This window comes from Balaenoptera acutorostrata, chromosome 6, assembly GCF_949987535.1.
Source record: "Balaenoptera acutorostrata chromosome 6, mBalAcu1.1, whole genome shotgun sequence".
In the NCBI taxonomy this organism is placed as follows: Eukaryota; Metazoa; Chordata; class Mammalia; order Artiodactyla; family Balaenopteridae; genus Balaenoptera; species Balaenoptera acutorostrata.
The window spans coordinates 60,323,504-60,345,668 of record NC_080069.1 but is presented as its reverse complement, the minus strand read 5'-3'; the positions used below and the strand labels follow the sequence as shown (position 1 = coordinate 60,345,668).

The 22,165-nt window shown below is 36.1% G+C and overlaps 1 protein-coding gene across 1 annotated transcript in view; it reads right to left on the bottom strand.

Moving 5' to 3' along the window:
* Positions 1–21,179, bottom strand: part of FREM1 (FRAS1 related extracellular matrix 1) — a 226,594-nt gene extending 205,415 nt beyond the window's left edge. Inside the window, exons 1-3 of the mRNA XM_057548002.1 lie at positions 21,132–21,179; positions 20,318–20,461; positions 19,624–19,709 (exon numbers count right to left, since the gene is read on the bottom strand). The gene's annotated coding sequence lies outside the window, so the exon portion shown is untranslated. The remainder of the gene's footprint in view (positions 1–19,623; positions 19,710–20,317; positions 20,462–21,131) is intronic.
* Positions 21,180–22,165: the final 986 nt, after the last annotated feature.

The window sequence follows — 22,165 nt, the reverse complement described above, 5'->3', positions numbered from 1 at the left end:
AGAAATCCTTCTCCTAGCACTTTTTTTATGTCTGGAGCCAGTGGTCCAGCTGGAGATCTGAAAGAATGAAAGATTCAGGTTCTTTCATTTTATGAGGACTAATACTCAGATTACATGTGCTTCATGGAATCTATTTGAGAAAATGTTTCCCATCCTCCATATTCAAGGCTATTGTTTGTGGAAATGGAAACTTTAGACTAAAAATTTTACTCATCGCATTATCATTTCCACATTTGTCCACTAAATTGAGGCAGGAATCACAATAAACTGACTCATTTCATTCCAGTGTGCTGCATTTTTCTCATTAATAATTAACTTTAACACAGCTTCAAATGTTAGCATTAAAGTAAACAGACATCAGGGAACTATATTCAATATCCTGTGATAAACCATAATGGAAAAGAATATTAAAAAAGAATGTATATATGTGTATAACTGAGTCACTTTGTTGTACAGCAGAGATTGGCAGAACATTGTAAATCAAATATACTTTAATAAATAAATAAATAAGAAAAAGTAAACAGACATTAGGATTTCCACATATACATTAAAAACATGAAAAAATCATCAAGAATCCTTTTTATCTCCATCTTTTACAGCAAAGGGGGAAATGCACCAAAAGCAGCATAAACAATTTAATTTTAAGATGTTTTACATTTCTCTATCTTTGTGAGATTTGGGAGTGATTTGCTCTTTACAAGCTTAGCACCAAGAACAATTTTATATTTCCAAGCATAACTCAAGCAGTTGGGAGTCTTTGCTTACTGATTCTGAAAAAAAATCTAACTCCAACTGTCTCAAAAGACAATGTATTTTGTAACATAAAAAGTCAAAATAAAAAGTTATTACATTTAAAAAATTCATGGCAGCTTAGTCTAAGCAGAGTACACTGAAAGTAACAAAACACACCCACAGGCAAAAGACGATTTTCTCATCTTAGGAGTAAACTGCACAAATCAACTAACTAAATCCAAGACTTGTTTAGAGAGATGAGGCTAAAGTCACACAAATATGTCTCACAGAAACCAGAACATGCTGATCTGTTAAATTCTCTTCAACAAGAGTTACTGTATCTTAGTATAAGGTAGGCCCCGTGCTAATCTTCGGAGGAACAGAGATGAGTAGGACGTAGTGCCTGCTCTCAAAAACCTTACAATGCACTTGGAAAAGCAAGACTATATAGAGATGTTATATATTGAGATATGATTAAGAATCACTTATAATTATTGAATATGTATCCCTAATGTACATTTTTACTTACATGCATTTATTAATTCATTTAATCTAGACAACTCTAATACCTTGAATGGATCTAGGGACTCAACAGGACAAGGTAGAGTGGGGAAAGATTTTCCGAATGGGAACAGGGAATAGGGATGGGGAAGAAGCTGGGCAGGACAGTCAGGCACCATGAGAGACATCCGTTTCAATCTTTGAGGCAACAGGAACTCTTTCTCATTGAAATATATCTGACATATAATGCAGTGTAAATTGAAGGTGTACAACATGTTAATTTGTTAGACTTATATATTGTAATACGATTGCTATTGTAGTGATAATTAGCACCGCTATCACCTCATATAATTATCTTTTCCTTTTAGTGGCTGGAATAATTAAGTTCTAGTCTCTTAGCAAGTTTGATAGTTATAATACAAAATTATTTTCTCTTTTGACTACATTGTGCATTAGATCTCTAGGGCTTAAAAAAGAAGTGAGTAATCAAGCCATGAAAAGACAGGGAAGAACTTTAAGTTCATGCTTCTAAGTGAAAGAAGCCATTCTGAAAGGCTACATACTGTACATTCCGACTGCAGGACTTCTGCAAAAGGCCAAATTATGGAGACAATAAAAAAGAATAAGGGGATAGGGAAAAGGAGGGATAAATAAGTAGAACACAGAAAATTTTTAAGGCAACAAAACTACTCTGTATGGTAGATAGATGTCTTTATAAATTTGTCCAAACCCATAGAACATACAACGCCAAGAGTGAAACTTGTGGGACTTCCCTGGTGGTCCAGTGGTAAAGAATCCGCCTTCCAATGCAGGGGACACAGGTTCGATCCCTGGTGAGGGAACTAAGATCCCACATGCCGCGGGGCAACTAAGCCTGCACGCCGCAACTACTGAGCTTGTGTGCCTCAATAAGAGAGCCTGCATTCCACAAACTACAGAGCCCATGCACTCTGGAACCTACACACCCAACTAGAGAAGTAGCCCGCACGCCGCCACGAAAGATCCTGCATGCCTCAACGAAGATCCCACATGCCGCAACTAAGACCTGATGCAGCCAAAAGTAAATAAAATAAATAAATAATAAATAAATAAATCTTTTAAAAAAAAGACTGAACCTTAACATAGACTATAGACTCTGGGTGATACTGATACCACTCTGGTGGGGGATATTTACAATGGTGGAGGCTATGCATGTGTTGGGGCAGTAGGTATAAGGAAAATCGCTGTACCTTCCACTCAATTTTGTTGTGAACCTAAAACTTCTTTAAAAAATAAAATCTAATAAGCATATTTAAAATTCAAAAGTGTTGGAAAAAAAAAATGGTACCTCTGGTCACAATCCCCAGAGACTCTCTCAAGGAGGGAAGACAGTCTTTAAGAATTACACATGGAGAAATTGGAACCCTTATGCACTGTTGACGGGATTGTAAAATGATGCAACCACTATAGAAAACAGCATGGAGGCTCTTAAAAAAAATTAATCATAGAGTTAACACATGGTCCAGCAATCCCACTTCTAGATATATACCCCCCCCCCAAAAAAAATGAAAGCAGGCTCTCTAAGAGATATTTGCACACATGTATTCATACCAGTACTACTCACAGTTGGCAAGAAGTGGAAACAACCAAAATGACCACCCATATATAGTAAAGTACATTCACCTTAAGTATAGAGCATGATGAATTTACATGCTCACGTTCACTCATGTAACTACCACCCAGATCAAGTCAGAGAACATTTTCAGCACCCTCAATGGTTCCCTCATTTCCCTGTCCAGTCAACACCCTCCTCCCCAACTCAGAGGTGTCCACTATTCTGCCCTCAATCACTATAGATGAGTTTTGCCATTTCTTGAACTTTGTATACATGGAATCATATAGTGTATGATATGTATATCATATAGTGTATAGTGTATGTTATCTTGTCTGGTTTCTTTCACTCAATGTAAGTTCTGTGACATTCATCCATGTTTTTCACCAATAGTTTCTCTTTTTTTATTACAGTATATTATAGCATTGTATGAATATTCAACAATTTATTTATTTCTCTTTTTTGGGTTGTTTCCAGGCTGGGACCATTATTAATAAAGTTGCTCTGAACATTCTTGTACCTGTTTTTAGGTGGACCTATGTAATAATTTCTCTTGGGTATATTTCAGGTCTGAAATTGCTATGTCATAAAGTAATGTATATTTCAGCTACAGTATTTTAAGCAGGATTTTAAATAATAATATTAACTTCCAAGTCCAGTCAAACCTAGCCTGACTTTAAATTCTGTGGATTCCGCACACTTCTATTCACTCCATAAAAACTTGTTCAGAGTCTGCTACATATCAGGAACATAGCAGTGAAAGAGGAGGATGTGAGCCCTGCCTTCATGAAGCTCACCATCTGGTGGGTGGTGAACAGTGAATTAGAAATTAGAACATGATGAGTATTATGAAGGGGGAAGTGCAAGGCACTATGGGAGCATACAAACAAGGGGTCTGACTGGTCTGAAGCCGGGGGCATTTCCCTGCTTCTACTAAAAGAGTTCCAACAGAGTTAAGAATGAGTTGTGATATAAGCGCTAAATCAGGTGTCAGAAGATCAGGTTCTATTGTAGTTTTCCCATTAGGCAGCTGTGTGACTTGAGGCAAATCTCTTACCTTCCTGGGTCTCACTCACAATAATAATACCATTTTACATTTGTATCAAAGTAAATTGCTCCTCTTAAATTGTTTGGATAAATAAGTCTATAATCTAGTCACCAGTTATACAAAAAGCCACTAGAGAAATAAGTCAGAGAAGTACTGATAGTTCTCTGACAATAAAAAGATAGTTTTAATCCCTTTATATACAAGTGAAGTACAGAAATCTCAGTTCCCTGAAAACAACTTAGTATGTTTAGCTATAAGAATAATTGTTAAGGGTTAGCTAACACTACGGTGGTAATCATTTCACAAAATACAAGTGTACCAAGTCAACCCGTTGTATACAAACTTACAGTGTTATATCTCAATTACCTCTCAATTTTTAAAAAGAATAATTGTTAAATTCATAGGAGATTATCATTAATGGGTCTTTAAACAGCAGCCTAGAAAAATGTTTTTGATTACTAAATCAGATTCAGGTATCATGCTAATAGGATTTACCCTCATCACAACACAGGATGAATGTTTGTTCTTAAGTACCTTCTAAGCCAGCAGTCTCAAAAGTAGCCAGTGATACCTGGGGGTTCCCAAGATCATTTCAGGGCCTCTATGATATCAAAATTATTTTTATAATATTAAGGTATTCTCTTCCTTATTCACTCACATTCTCTCATGAGTATAAAACATAGTTTTCCAGAGTCTATGTGATGTTGCAAGAGAGTGAATGCAGAAGCAGCTGTGAAAATCCAGCTGTTTTGCATTGTCAGACATTAAAATGATTTGCAAAATTGTAAAACACCACCACTTTTTCAGGGTGTTTTTGCTTTCAAAAATATAGTTATTTTCCACCAAAATATTTATTTATGTTAACATATAATAAATTTATTGCTGTTCCTTTGAAATTAATAAGTATTTAAATATTTCTCAGTTTTAATTTCTAATATACTAAATATAGGTATAACTCAAATAAATGAAAGCTCTTTAGGACCTTCAATAATTTTTTTTAATATTTATTTATTTTGGCTTCCCCAGGTCACCTGGGAATCTTCGCTGCAGCATGCAAAATCTTTTAGTTGTAGCATGCGGACTCTTAGTTGTGGCAGGCATGCGGGATCTAGTTCCCCAACCAGGGATCAAACCCAGGCCCCCTGCATTGGGAGCATGGAGTCTTACCCACTGGACCACCAGGGAAGTTCCAGGACCTTCAATAATTTTTTGAGCATGTAAAGCAACCCTGAGACCAAAAAGTTTGAGACCTATTGATCTAAGCCAGTGTCTTACAAACATTCCCAGTCTCCTTATGTAACAAGTCCTGGATCAACAGCCTGGCTTTAGCTGTAGTTACATTAGCCAAGATTGAATCAAAGAAAATAGGGCTTCTAGAAAGCAAGGAATAAATTAAAGAATATAGAGTTTATACTTTCTCCTCAAAGAATATTGGGCATATATTTTTTCCTGTCTCCATAAATAGTGTTATGGTTCATGATTCCACATTTACATTCATGATTTTATTTAATCCTCAAAACTTTGAGGTTAACAGAGAAGGCATTATCCTTCCAATCTTACTGATGATGAAACTGACCTAGAGAAATCCATGATGGATCCATGGCCACAAGTCCAACTGGTTGGACTGGGATTGGAATGTAGATGTTTATGATTCCCAATCTAGTGTGCTTTCCATGTAGCAGAAGGAAGGAACTGTATCTGAATATTCTCTAAATAATCAAGATCATCTTTTCTCTAAAACCTACTTTTACCAAACCTGAAAGTATCTTCAAAGAAACGAATTATCTGGAAGTATCTTTATCCTTCAAGGGTAAAAAAAAAAATCAGATGTCCACTTTGTCTTTGCATTCACTAGAAGTAAGTATGGTCTAATTTGGATTAGAAGCAAATATATATCTTCTGAGACAGACTACATGTTAAGCTTATATATTGGATTAAAAGAATGCAAGCTCTCTCTTTAACACAGCAAACTGATAGCAGTTAAATACCTTATGAAAACCAAGTGAGTTTTTAAATTTAAAAAGTCAGATTTTGCAATTATTTTCTAAAATCAGCCGTTGGTTGTTTTGTGATATACTGATAATTTTATTTTTTTTCTAATGCTCTGCATAGTTTGATGGATTTTCCCCTATAATATGATTAATTTCTTAAATGAATGGTTAAGTGATGCCTGATGCTTCTATTTCTACTTGAGATCAATGGCATGCCAACTTCTAATTTAAGGAATCAACAAAAAATGGCATATAAATAGAAAAATTTAGTCCTCTTTTCTGACTAAGGTTGTCTGGCTTTAAGCAGACAAGGATCTTACTTTCAATTTGAGGTTAGGTGAACAAGAGATTCAAATCATGAAGACAAGTTCTATTACTTCTATATTCACAGGAATACCAATAAATTGAAGAGACTGAACCAGGTAATTAGAGCCAGGAGAATCTTTGACATAGGTAAACGACAAAGTTGATAGAAAGGCTTCAAATCTTCTTAAATATAAAAGAATTTTAACATTTTTTCTTTCATTATTCCATATTTTTTATTTTGTAAAATTTCTTCTAATTAAGCTTCATAATCACTAAGATCTTTTTTTTTAACTTTCTATTTTATATTGGAGTATAGCCAATTAACAATGTTGTGATAGTTTCAGGTGCACAGCAAAGCAACTCAGCCATACATATACGTGCATCCATTCTCCCCCAAACTCCCATCCCATCCAGGATGCCACATAACGTTGAGCAGAGTTCCTTGTGCTATACAGTAAGTCCTGGTTGGTTATCCATTTTAAATATAGCAGTGTGTACATGTCGATCCCAAACTCCCTAACTATCCTTACTCCCCACCCTTTCCCCCTGGTAACCATAAGTTCATTCTCTAAATCTGTGAGTCTGTTTCTGTTTTGTAAATAAGTTCATTTGTATCATTTCTTTTTAGATTCCGCATATAAGGGATATCATACGATATTTCTCTTTCTCTGCCTGACTTACTTCACTCAGTATGACAAGCTCTAGGTCTATCCATGTTGCTGCAAATGGCATTATTTCATTCTTTTTAATGGCTGAGTAATATTCCATCGTATATATGTACCACATCGTCTTTATCCATTCCTCTGTCAATGGACATTTAGGTTGCTTCCATGTCCTGGCTACTGTAAACAGTGCTGCAATGAACACTGGGGTGCATGTATCCTTTCGGATCATGTTTTTCTCCAGATATATGCCCAGGAGTAGGATTGCAGGGTCATATGGTAGCTCTATTTTTAGTTAAGGAACCTCCATACTGTTCTCCATAGTAGCTGTACCAAGTTACATTCCCACCAACAGTGTAGGAGGGTTCCCTTCTCTCCACACCCTCTCCAGCATTTATTCTTTGTGGATTTTTTGATGGTAGCCATTTTGATTGGTGTCAGGCGATATCTCATTGTAGTTTTAATTTGCATTTCTCTAATAATTAGCAATGTTGAACATCTTTTCATGTGCCTCTTGGCTATCTGTATGTCTTGTTTGGAGAAATGTCTATTTAGGTCTCCTGCCCATTTTTTGATTGGGTTGTTTGTTTTGATGATATTAAGCCTCATGAGCTGTTTGTAAATTTTGGAGACCAATCCCCTGTCAGTCACGTCATTTGCAAATATTTTCTCCCAATCTGTGGGTTGTCTTTTTATTTTGTTTATGGTTTCCTTTGCTGTGAAAAAGCTTTTGAGTTTAATTAGGTCCCATTAGTTTATTTTTGTTTGTATTTCCATTATTCTGGGAGACAGATCACAAAAGGTATTTCTGCGATTTATGTCAGACAGTGTTCTGCCTATGTTTTCCTCTAGGAGTTTTATAGTGTCTGGTCTCACATTTAGGTCTTTAATCCATTTTGAGCTTATTTTTGTGTATGGTGTTAAAGAATGATCTAATTTCATTTTTTTACATGTAGCTATCCAGTCTTCCCAGACGCTGATGAAAGAAATCAAAGAAGACACAAACAGATGGAAAGATATACCATGTTCATGGATTGGAAGAATCAATATTGTCATAATGACTATACTACCCAAGGCAATCTACAGATTCAGTGCAATCCCTATCAAATTACCAATGGCCTTTTTCACAGAACTAGAACAAAAAAATCTTAAAATTTGTATGGAGACAAAAAAGACACTGAATAGCCAAAGCAATCTTGAGAAAGAAAAACAGAGCTGGAGGAATCAGGCTCCCTGACTTCAGACTATACTACAAAGCTATAGTCATCAGAACAGTATGGTACTGGCATAAAAATATAGATCAACGGAACAGGATAGAAAGCCCAGAAATAAACCCACGCAGCTATGGTCAATTAATCTACGACAAAGGAAGCAAGACTACACAATGGTGGAAAGACAGTCTCTTCAATTTTAACACTTATTAACGAATTATCAATCACTTTTAAAATATGTCAATATCTTGGACTAACATGGAGCTTTTCTGACTTCTCCAAATAAATGTCAAACGTGTGAAGTGTGAATTTCCAACTTTTATATTTGAAAAAATTCAGATGGTATTAGTCATCTTGGTATTATAATTAAAACTGGAATTAGAGAGAAGGAGTGGGGTTGAGGGCTGGAATGGAAAGTGAGGTAATAATTTTTCTTTTGAAACTACTTTCTCAAATTTGACTAGAGTAATCCCAAACTATCCCCATCATGATTACAATGGAAGATGACAAATTTGCCAAATTTCGGTGCTTTGGAGCTGTTTTTATAACAGAATGATACAACATTCAACTTGCCAAGAACAAAACAAGAGAGTGGGAAAGGAGAAATCCCTCAGTCTCTTAATGAAGTGCTCTTAGCTTTGCAAGGGAATGGCCAGTCAACACCAAGTTGTACTCTCCCCCAAGCAAGTGACAACATTTCAGAAGTAATTTAGTTTCAGCAAAAATAATCATAAATTCCCTTCTTCGAAAGGCCAACCACCACAGTCACAGGTTGGGCCATTTGATCATTGGGGAATTTGAAGATAATGCAAGCTTTGAAAATGTGAACTACGCTGCTTTTGCACACTCCCCATACTACCACCATAATGAAATGCTCCTGGATATTTAGTGAGGGAGGCAATTCACTAGACACGCTGATGAAATTTTCCATCTCTTTCCATAGCTTCCCACAAAGAGAGACTTTCACCTTGGTATTTTCAGGTATCATTGAGTTTATCTCGACATTTAAAACAAGTTATCATCAGTGTAGATTAACGGCACCCTATTCCACAGATTGAAAAGGGAATTCAAAAAAGAGGCAGTATCCAAAGAGGGATGGAATTTCTTTTTCAAACCAAGTTCCATTTCTATGCCTATGCATCAATGCATATTTCTGGCACACTGTCTTACCACTCTACCCTAGAAGTTTGTAGCATGTGTTTTCAAATTATTCACTAGTATGCATAAATATTAATCAAATAGATTATTTCCCTTAATATTAGACTTAATTTCAATGTGTAACATAAATCTGGGCCAAGTAAATATCCTCTGACATTTGTGGTAGATTCTGCTCCATAGGCTAAGGCTTTGGGTGCATATTTTGTGGGGGCTTAGTAGCATCTGCTAATTATCAAGAAGCAAAGGAATGTATTTTATGATGACTCTTTCCTGGAAAGATAAATAGAAACTTAACTTTTCAACATCCATTCCCTTTAAACCTTAAATTAAGAGCACTTTTACAACTGATAATCCAGCTTTACAATGATAACCTAATGGTGGGGGAAACATATTTTCTTTCCAGCCACTTAAAAATAGACAATCGCCTTGTGAAGAGGTCTTTTGGTGGTGGAATATATTACACATTTTTTCAATCTAACCCCAAGGCAAAGTTGATTTACAGAAACTTGAAATGGCCATATCTTTTCTAAAATGTTTGATTCCTAAGTAATCTAAGTACCATTTTACAGCATTTTTAGATACAAACAAAGCTGTTGGTTTTGTTACTTTCAGAATCAAATCAAATCAATGTTCTCCTATCTAAAAGTCTTAGGTCAGCATCAAATTAGCAAGAAGTTGTTTTTTGGTGGTGTCTCTCCCGGGCAAGTGCAGGAAGATAATTAAGCATTTAGGATGTGGTCATCCGACCTGCAGACCTTTGGTTCAGTGCATTATTAAACTACAGTCACTGGAGTCATGGATCCTAATACCAGGACAACTTTTAACCTCCCAGATAATTCACTTTCTGAGTTACACTTTGGCAATATTCTCCTCCTGACTCAGATTAAGAGACACTGCCTATAAATTTACAGTACCCACTATTTTATTTATTATAAGATTGTAACTGAAAACATTGTCAACTGCATGATAAAATTTTAAACTAATATTTATAAAGCATTCAGTAAGTTACCAAGCATTTTTCCCACATTACTTTACTTAAACTTCCCAAAAACACTATGAGGAGGGTGGTTTTATTCTTATTTTGCCAGTAGAAAACAAAAGCTTAGAAAAGCCCAATAACTTGCCCAAAGTAAGAAGCTAGTAGATGAAAGAATCAATATTTGAACCCATGTCTACCTGATGCCAAAAACCTATTGTCCTCATGGGGAATCTATCTCAAGTCTAGTCACCTGTGAAGCTAATTTTCCTGGGTGACAGCATGATTTTCCTTGTGAATATAGAAACCATACAATCTACGTTGGTCCCATTATTACTTTGGCCTACTAAGCTCATCTTTTTTTTTTTTTTTAATTATTTCATTGGGGTTCTTTTTTGGTAATTCTTCTTAGGAAAATGTCAAGCAATAAGCAAAAGTATAAAATGGAAAGTTCTAAAAACTAACAAAATTCTACCACTCAGAAACAGTTTAATTCCTAAAAATCAGCTCCTTCTAAAGAGCAAAATAATTGATAATATGCAATGTTGGTGAGGACAGATAAAACAGACATATTTATATCCTGCTAGTGAAAGAGAAAGGGGGAAAAATCTTTCTGGAAAGCCTCTGGCAGCTAACAAAAGAGTTTTTAAAATGTCTGTCCCTTTGACTTTGCAATATTACTCCCTGTCCTACACAATCAGGAAGAGGGACAGAAATTTATATTACTTTTTATAAATTATTTTATAAATTTACAAGCAAGATGTTACTTATAAAAGAATTAAAAAAGAAAAGTAGAGACAACATAAACATCCAAAATTAGAAAAGATTTTCATTGTGAAATATACAAACAATAAAATATCACACATCATTAAAAATCAAATTACTCATGGTATAATTTAAGTGAAAAAGCACAATTATCTTGTAATATTATTTTAATAAAATTATTTACTGCAACAGTAAATATTTGTATATTGATATTAGTAGTAGTAATATTAATGTATCAATGCTATTATCAATATAGTAAATATGATATATTGATCAAATACTAATATAATATTGATATCAAGTGTTTTGATATATATGTTGATATTAATATATTGATAGTGACTATCAATTGCTATATTAATAAAATATTAATATGGTGATATTATATTCATTTTAGTTGAATAATATCTAGCAATTAATTGAGTGTTCCCCTCTATGCCAGGCCCTGTGTTAAAATATTTTTATAGATTATTCAATTTAGTCCTTATAAAAATACTATAAATACTCTTATTCTGTCTTTATTTTAAATTTAATAACTATTTTGAAATAACTTTGCACTTAAAGAAAACTTTCATGAATATTACAAAGAACACTTCCATACCCTTCACTTGGATTTACCAATTAACATTTTGCCATGTTTGCTTTATCTTTTTCTTTTTGTCTCTCTCTCCATAGGCACACATACATTTTCTGAACAACTTGAGTAAGTTGTATACATCATGTCCCCTTACTCCTAAGCACTTCACTGTGTGTTTCCTTACAACAGGCATTTTGTTTCATACCCACAGTATAATGATCAAGTCAGGAAATTTCACATTCATACTATACACTATATTGTCCCCATAATGTCCTACATAGCACTTTTTTTTTTCAGATCCAGGATCCAATCCAGGATCACTCACTGCATTCAGATGTTTGGACCAAAGAGTTGGTCTCCTTTAATCTGAAGCGGCTCCTCAACTTTTGTTTTTCATGACATGGACATGTTTTAAGTGCATGGGCCATGTATTTTGTAGATTTCCCCACAATTTGTTTTTCTTTCATGTTTGGCAAGAATGCTATATATGTGATATTGTGTCCTCAATGCATCATATCAAGAGGCACATGACATCCATTTATCACATAACTGGAGATGTTAAATAAGGCTGAAACCATCAGGTAGTGTCAGCCAGATTTCTCCACTATAGTTACCTTTCTTTTTAGGGGGATTCTTTGAGAGTATATATATATGAATCACCTCATCAAACTTTCACCCACTATTGTAATATTTATAGATATTTGTCTGAATCAGTTTTTACTATAATGGTCATAAAATAGTGAGCTACCTCCATCATTCCTGGCTTTCTCATTTAATGAAGAGATTTGCTTTTTCTTTTACTTATTTATTTGTTTATTTACTGTCTTTATGGACTCACAATCTATATTTTATTCAATGAATTATAATCCACTGCTCTCATTATTTTCTTTTTTCATAGCTCTTATGATGGTTAATTTTCATTTCAGTTTGACTCGGCCACAGGGTACCCACATATTTGGTTAAACATTATTCTGGGTGTTTCTGGGAGGGTGTTTTTGGATGTTATTAACATTTAAATCAGTAGACTGAGTAAAGCAGATTGCCCTCCATAATGTGAGTGGGCCACCTCCCATCACTTGAAGACCTGAATAGGATAAAAATGCTGACCCTTTCCCAGGTAAGGAGAATAATTCCTGCCTGGTGGTCTTCAAACTGGGATTTCATCTTTTTACTGCCTTTGGATTCGAACTGAAACACTATCTATTCCTAGGTCTCAAGCCTGCCAGCCATTGGACTGGAACTACCCCTCAGCTCCCCTGGATCTCCAGCTTGCTTACTCACTCTGCACATCTTGGGACTTGCCAGCCTCCATAATCACATGAGCTAATTCCTTACAATAAATATACTACCAAATATGTTCTTAAATTCCTTCTAATAAATATACAAAATTTTATATTATATAAATATATAAATCCTATTGGTTCTGTTTCTCTGGGTAACCCTGACTAATACAAGTTCCCATTATTCCTTAAGTACATCCTTACTTTTTAGACAAAAATATGTCCCAGGCCCTGTTTCTCTTCCCTGGCCCTGGAATTGGCCATTAATTCAAGAAGCACTAACTATTTTTAATGTGGTATGATATTTGAAAACCAAAATCTGGTGGGGGCAGGGGTTGCTTCTAAGTCTTTTCAGTGTGTATTTAAGAAATGTTTGTGTGTGTATACATTCACATATGTGTGTATCTACATATGTATAAATATACACTATTTATATATGTATATATAAATAGCATGAGTATATATAAATACACTTACATATGTATAATATGCATGTGTGTATGATTACATACATTTGTATTCCCTGCAGAATTCTTATGTTGAAACCTAATGCCCAAAGTGATGATAGGAAGTGGGGCCTTTGAGAGGTACTCAGATCATGAGGGTGAGGCGCTCATGAATGGGATTAGCGCTTTTATAAAAGAGGCCCCACAGAGCTCCCTAGTCCATTCAGCTATGTGAGATTAAAGTCAGATGACAGCTGTCTATGAGGATGTGGTCCTCACCAGACACTGAATCTGCCGACTCCTTGATCTTGGACTTCCCAGCCTCCGGAACTATAAGAAAGAAATTTCTGATGTTTACAAGCCACCTACTCTATGGTAATTTTTTATAGCGGCCTAACAGACTTAAACAACACATATGTATATGTATAGATATACAGACATTCCTACTGATACCTCCAATTGCAGTCCAACACCAATCACCACAGTGTTCTTCCCAGCCTTCCCCTATTCCATACTTGTACCCCTCTTCCCCAACTGTGAGAAGTCTGGCTGCCAGCATCATCAATATATTTACTCAACTGCTCAGTCCTACCATATACAGAAAGTAGTTTCAGAATTACTAAACCCATACAATGCAAAAAAAAAGTAACTTAATAAATATAGTTCAAAAATGTCTTTTGGGGCTTCCCTGGTGGTGCAGTGGTTAAGAATCCGCCTGCCAATACAGGAGACACGGGTTCGAGCCCTGGTAGGGGAAGATCCCACATGCCGCGGAGCAACCAAGCCTGTGTGCCACAACTACTGAAGCCCGCGCACCTAGACCCTGTGCTCCGCAACAAGAGGAGCCACCTAAATGAGAAGCCTGCGCACTGGAATGAAGAGTAGCCCCTACTCGCCACAACTAGAGAAAGCCCACAAGTAGCAACAACGACCCAACACAGCCAAAACTAAATAAATAAATTTATAAAAGAAAAAAAATGTCTTTTGACTAACAATAGCCAAAATACTATGTTCAAATTTACTCAATTCAGCTCTTCTTCACACTTCTAAGTGGTTATATTAATTTATTGAAAATTGAGTTCATCTACTTCTGTTTATATTCCATTTTAAGGTTTTTTCCCCCTACATTCTTGTTGATTCAAATTTTTTGAGAGTGAAATAACATTAGCATGATGCCCAAAATCAAAACTACACAAGAGAATATACTCAGAGAAGTGTCACTCACTGTCCTGTACTTTCTACCCTGTTCCCATCCACCCCCGTAGGTAATCAGTCTCATTAGTTTCTGATTTATCCTTCTTGCAATGTATATTTTATTATTACCTACGTTTCTTACACAAAGGTAGTATACTGTATATATAGTACTCCTTTGCCTTTTACTTCTTTCACAAGACATTACTTCATTTCTGTTTATGGAGCTATTTATCCTTTTCTCTTAAACTTGCATGGTTCCTCTTAATTTAAATGTTTCATAGTTTATTCAATAAAAATTTCCTACATTTGAGGATTTAGCTTATTTTCAATATTTTGCAATCGTGAATAATGTTGCAATGAGTAATCTTGTGCATGTATATTTCATATTGTGAAGACACATTTTCAGAGTAGATTCTTTGCAGTAGGATTATTGGATCAAAACATAAACATATATGTAGTCTGTTTAAGAATTGCCAAATTCCTCTCTATAAGGGTGTGCAGTATCTGAGAGTGCCTGTTTGTCCCCTACCTCACTGACAAAGTGTGTTGTCAAGCCTTAAACCTTTTGCCATTAATTTGCATTTATCTTATTGAAGATAAGAGAAATTGAATGTTTTTTCATATGTTCAGTAGCCTTATTTTTTTTTTAATTTGACAGGCCCAATTTTTTTTAATTTATTTATTTATTTTTGGTTGTGTTGGGTCTTCGTTTCTGTGCGAGGGCTTTCTCTAGTTGCGGCAAGCGAGGACCACTCTTCATTGCGGTGCGCGGGCCTCTCACTATCGCGGCCTCTCTTGTTGCGGAGCACAGGCTCCAGACGCGCAGGCTCAGTAGTTGTGGCTCATGGGTCCAGTTGCTCCGCGGCATGTGGGATCTTCCCAGACCAGGGCTCGAACCCGTGTACCCTGCATTGGCAGGCGGATTCTCAACCACTGCACCACCAGGGAAGCTCTCAGTAGCCATTTTTATCTATTTTTTGGTGAGTTATGATTCATGTCTTTTCCCATTTTTCTATCAGGTTTTTGCTATCCTCCCTCTTTAACATATGAGGCTACAGACTCAGGGAAGACAAGTAACCCAGGGCCATCCATGTAGGAATCGCTGGAGCTGAAACTGGATGTTGACTATATAAGGGACAAAGTTGCACAAATTATTTTTGTTGTTGTTTCTGGATCTTTAGACTTAACTCTCCAAATTTTCTGCCACAGTAAACATACATTAATTTGACAATTAAAAGTAAAAATAAACTAAGGTTTAAATATTTTTAAAAAGAAAGAAAGAGAAGAAAAACCAGCTGCTCCTTAAGTCACAACAACTTTCAACAGTCTGCCAGGATAATCTGTACCTCCAAGGTGGGAACAGCCAGGCCTGCAGGCTGCCAGCTGCCAGAGGCTGCAGGAGTTTGCCATATTTGTGTTTATTTTAAATGAAAAGGTAAAAACATCGGGAGAAATAGGAAGAAAATATTGAGAAGGTGACATCTGAGAAGACTGAGACTGCATATTGAGGCCAAGCAGCAAATGGGGAACAAAGGCACGTCTTCTAAAATCAACAGCTTGAGATTCCTAAGAGAAACAAGAGAAAAGGAGGAGAGGCAGCTTACCAATAAGACATAAATCTCAAGAGATGGTTTCAGGGTCTCAGATGTGACTAGGGTGAAGTGGTCAGCACAGAGAAGAATGTAAAAGTAATACAGTCAGTTTGCTACCTCGAAGAACTGAGGAATGGCAAAGTCTGACACGGTGAGCTATAAATTAGTTCTGCTAAGCAGTGGTTCTCAGCCCTGACAGCAGATTAACGTCACCAGAGGAGCATCTAAAACATACAGAAGACTGGGCCCCATCTTCAGAAAATTAAAGAAGAATCTCAGGGATGGGCTGCTGGCATCCCGTTAAGAACCATAGGTCTAGGGCTTCCCTGGCGGCGCAGTGGTTAAGAATCCGCCTGCCAATGCAGGGGACACGGGTTCGAGCCCTGGTCTGGGAAGATCCCACATGCCGCGGACCAACTAGGCCCGTGAGCCACAATTGCTGAGCCTGCGCGTCTGGAGCCTGTGCTCCGCAACAAGAGAGGCCGCGATAGTGAGAGGCGCGCGCACTGCGATGAAGAGTGGCCCCCATTTGCCGCAACTAGAGAAAGCCCTCGCACAGAAACGAAGACCCAGCACAGCCATAAATAAATAAATAAAAATAAAATAAAATAAAAAAGAACCATAGGTCTAGCCAATGTATAATACAAGAGGGACCTTCTTGAACGTTTTCAGACTTTCTTTCAAGGTTTAGAGAAAGAGGTCAGCTCTATATTTTAATTCAACAAGTCTACTCAACAGTGCATATAAAGAGATCATATTACCATCATCTTCTTCTTCATCGTCACCACCACCACCACCACTACCACCACACAACCACCACCGTCATCATCATCATCGCTCCCATTTAGAGAATCCCTACTGTGCCCCAGATCCTATGCCAGATACTTTACACTCTTCAATATATTCTAATCTTCATAGCAACTCTTCAGGGAAGGTATTATCATTTTTATTTTAAAGCTGATGAAACTAAAGTTCAGAGAGATTCAAAGATTTACTCAAGTCAGGTCTTGGCATATTTTCCATTCCATTCAGTATTGTGATTGCACCATGTTTTTCATGTTTGTCAACTTCACCAACTATACTTACTTTATAGTACAATTCCATTCCTAGATAGACTCCCAAGAGAACTGAGTGCCTGTATCTAAAAACACATTTGTGGGACTTCCCTGGTGGCACAGTGGTTAAGAATCCTCCTGCCAATGCAGGGGACACGGGTTCGAGCCCTGGTCTGGGAAGATCCCACATGCCACGGAGCAACTAAGCCCGTGCACCGCAACTACTGAGCCTGCATTCTAGAGCCTGCGAGCCACAACTACTGAAGCCTGAGTGCCTAGAGCCCGTGCTCTGCAGCAAAAGAAGTCACTGCAGTGAGAAGTCCGCCCACCACAACGAAGAGTAGCCCCCGCTCGCCGCAACTAGAGAAAGCCCACACGCAGCAACGAAGATCCAACACAGCCAAAAATAAATAAAATAAATAAATTTAAAAAAAAAAAACACATTTGTGCAAGAATGTTCATAGCAACCAGAGCAATTCTATCCATAATAGCCCCAAAGTAGAAACAACACAAAAGTCCATTAGCAGAAGAAAGGATAAACAAATTGTGGGATGTCCACACCCTGAAAAACTACTCAGCTATTAAAAAGAACAAACTTCCAAACTGATATACACAACAACATGGACAAATTTCAAAGAAAATAAGACAGATACAAAAGAACACATATTGTGTGATTCCATTTATACGAATTTTGAAAGACAAAATTAATTCATGGTGCCAGAGATCAGAAGAGTGGTTACACTTGGGGGGGGGGGGAGGGGTTTATGTGGTCACATAGGTGTGTACATATGTAAAAGTTCATTGTTAGGCATTTGAGATCTGTGCATTTTACTGTATGTAAAAGAGACCTCAATCAAGTACTGTAATTACAAAAATAAATAAAAGGAAGTTCACTCAAGGCACAAAGCTAGTGGTTGAGCCAACACAAGAGAACCCAGGCTTGTCTGAGACAAAGCCTAAGATCTATAAATAGGACCACTTTCCTTCTAGTTGGGTATTAACTGCTTCCATTCAAGTCTCACAGTTATTCAAAAGAACTCATAATGGTCCAAATGCCTAATCTTAGGAGAATGATTAAGTAAATTATGGTATGCCCACATAATGAAATACAATTCAGCCACTAAATGATGATTATGAAGATTTTAAAGCAATAAAACAAATGCTTATGATATAATATATGTGAAATAAAGCAGAATATTGAATTATATCTATCTAAATGATTATAATTATGTAAGCATTAGGAATGTCAATAAGTAAGAGCTAGATGGGAGAATTAAAAACTCTTAATCTGTTGTAATTGAGAGACTGTGGCTGATTTCTGGGTATTCGATTATTGTTATTATCGTTACGGTATTGTCTTGACAATGAATTATAAAGGACACAATATATATAAAACCTTTAAAATCATTATGCAACATATTTCCAATTAAATGAATCTAACAGGTTCTATCTAGAATCCACCCTATTATTATGATCCAGAATTATGCTGGAGGGTGAGTGGGGCTGTTAAATTAGTCTGATTCTTCCAGTAACTGAAGTTTCTTGGGTGGGACCAGTTTTAGAGCCAGTCCTCTCTAATTTGAAAATTAATGATGACATAACATATAACTACATGTAACTGAAAAGTAAAAACAAAGAAATAAGAATAAAATATTTTAAAGGGGCTATTTGAAAAGCCAACTCTAGTATATTAAAGAATATGAATATGAATTTTTGATAAGGAGTACCAGTATGAGTCATTATTTGTTGCTTGCAGTTGTGGTCTGTTAGAGGACAATGCCCATTCCAGTTTGTTTTGTACAAGCTCAATTTTTTATTTGTGTGTTATTCAAGAGAAGCACAATATGTCTGTATTGTTAGTTTAAAACAATGGCATACACTTTTGGTTAAATATGGCAGATTGGAACACATACATTTTTCTCTGCTTCTTTCCCAAATCCTACAAAAATGTCAATAAAAGTATAAAGTGGCACAAGTCCACTCAGCCAAACAGAATAGTAAGATGACAGCAGATGAGTCTATCAACTGATGAATGGATAAACAAAATGTGCTACAGCCATACAATTGAATAGTATTCAGCCATAAAAATAAATGAAATGCTAATCCATGCTACAACATGGGTGACCCTTGAAAACTTAACACTAAGCGAGAGAAGCCAGTCACAGAAGTCATATATTTTATGATTCCATTTATATGAAATATCCAAAAAAGGTACATCCATAGTGACCAAAAGCAGATTAGTGGTTGCCAGGGGCTGGGGTGGTTATGGGGGGGATGGGGAATGACTGCTTAACGGGTATGGAGTTTCTTTGGGGGACGATAAAAATATTTTGAACTAGATGGAGGTGGTGGTCGCACAACATTGTGAATGTACAAAATACCAATGAATTATATACTTTTAAATGGTTACTTTAATGTTATGTGAATTTTATCTCACTTTTTTAAAGATGACACCAGATGAGAGATGAATACAAATTCTAGGAGATGGCAAATAAATGGACAAATGACAATTGACTTACAGAGTAAATGAAAACTTACATGTGCGATGTAGGAGGTTTCTTCTCTAGGGAAAATTAACAGCTGAGTAAAAAATAACTACCCATGAAGTCTTAGCACCTTCTTACCTGTCAATAAACCATAGACAGAAATGAGCTTTAGATGCCTCACTCTTAAATATGAGTGAAATTGATAGCCAAAAATCCACAAGACATTTGAGGAAATATTACACCCATGAAATAAGAACACAATGCCATATTTTAAAGAGTATTAAGAAAGCAAGAAGTAATATTGGAAATTAAATATATGACAGGAGAAATTAAAATTTCAAAGGAAGGTTTAGAAAATATAATTGAGAATAAGAAAGACAGAAGGTAGAACACAAAGACAGATGAGGAAAACAGGAGAGAGAAGGTAAGTAAAGAGTCAATCCAACTAGTTAGCATTCAGAAAAAGAATAAAGATGGGGGGGGGGGTAGACTGAATAAAGACCCACAAAGACATCCAGGTCTTCATTCCTGGAACCTGTGAATGTTACCTTATATGGGAAGAGAGACTTTGCAAGGGTGATTAAGTTCAGAATTTTGAAACAGAGAGATTATCCAGGTGAGTCCTAAATGCAATCACGAAAGCTCTTATAAGAGTGAGGCAAAGGAAGAATAGACACAAAATAGGAGCAGGTGACATGACCACAGAGGCAGACACTGGAATCATGTGGCCACAAACCAAGGGATACCTCTTTCCCCTTTGGAGTTGGGGATGTATGGTATGATTTTTGTTCTGTCTTTGGGGGATTTTCTTGGTTTGTTTTGTTTGCGTGTTTCTTTCTTTCTTTCTTTCTTTCTTTTTTTTTCTTTTAATGCCATCAGTAGAAGAATCCCTGAAAAAGTTTAATACAATTTTTGTGGGTTCATCAGAGCCCTGCTGACTTGCTAAGCTTTTACCTACCCTTTATGTCACCCTTTCACTCAGTTTTGCACTAACTCTTTTCTACACTACAAATCTGTTACAACACCTACGATTTGCTAGATAGCTTCTAGTGTAATAGAGGGTATAGCAGTGCAGCCTCCAAAATTGCTTAATACACTTAGAGATCTCTAGCTTAATGATAATCCTAATTATTTTCTACTTATTGAGTTAGCACTGGCAAGCATTATCTACGTGTTTTAATAATTTTTACTGGAAAACACCTATAATAAAACTAGAAACCAGTCAATATTTTTCACGCAATACAAATGAAATTCTTCTCATAGTTAAGTTAGTAACAGTTGCCTATTTCAACAAGTATAAAGAAATTGGAGCAAAAATAACCTGTTCAGTCAGTTAGAGCCAGTTCTGCACACAAACAAATTGAAAGAATCATTAGTGGTACTTATTAAATATGTAGTTCGTGAGTTATAGACTCTAAAAATTTCTTTCTGATGCAGACAACAACAAAAACTCTTAAGCATGTAGCCAAGGATTGTAATTCAATCTCTATATACCATAAACCCGAGTCGTGTATGTAATTACACAGAAGGAATTACACAGACAGTATCAAAGATTTTTACCCATGATAATGGATGTGGTCTTAGCTTACAATCCTTTTCATGACATGCAGGGTTTCATTGCTTCCGGGAGCTTGTACGCTCCTGTTTTATCATTCAGTGAGAAAATCTAAAAAAAAAAAAAAAAACAACTAAGATATACCAACTGAACACCTGAATGAGAGATATTCAGAGTCTCTCCCATCCCATACAATTTCCCGTAGTAATTGGAGTTTGCGGGCACCCAGAAATGCTAGCATTTGATGGAATCTGGGTGGATACTTTTCATTGCAAAACAGAGTCTGCAAACTGAGTTAGAAAACATATGAAAAAGAAAATGGAGACTTGCCAGAAATCCCCACTTCACTCAATATGAATTTCTATTTGTAAATATGCATGTCCACCTTCTTCCAGGAAGAATTGAATGAATCCTTGACATTTCTCCATCTGTACCAAGCAATTCGTTCTTAGTTATTTGCACAACCTGCAAATATTTACTTTTATCCCTAACCCAGGGAAATGCAACAATATCTAAATCTTCAAGAAGTTCAATATTTTGGAAGAAAGGGTTTTGCCTTTCTAAATAAAAAAATGCAGAGAATGAAAAAGTTTGGAGAGGTGGGGAGTATCGGAGATGTTGGCTGCTACAGTGGAAAGAAAAAAACTTTGAAGAAATCAGGAAAGTAATAAGAGTCATTATTAAGATGTGTACAAGATCCTTATAAATCTAATGTGTAGGATCTATTTCCAAATAAAATATACTGTAGATTCTATACATGATTAGATCATAACTGTATTGTGTTTCCCAAGAAAAGATTTTTAAAAAACGATCCCTGTCAACTAAGATAACATGACTTTAATTTCCCTATAATTGCTAATTTTGGACTAATATTTTATTATGCTACTTATTTTGTTTAGTCTTTCCTTAAAATCACATATTCATATGGCTTTCTCTCCAATTAAGTTATATAAGTCTTGAGATTAGAGGCTACATTATTCTTTCTATATTTACCATAGTCTCTGGAACAATGCCATTCATACCGCATGCACTTAATAAA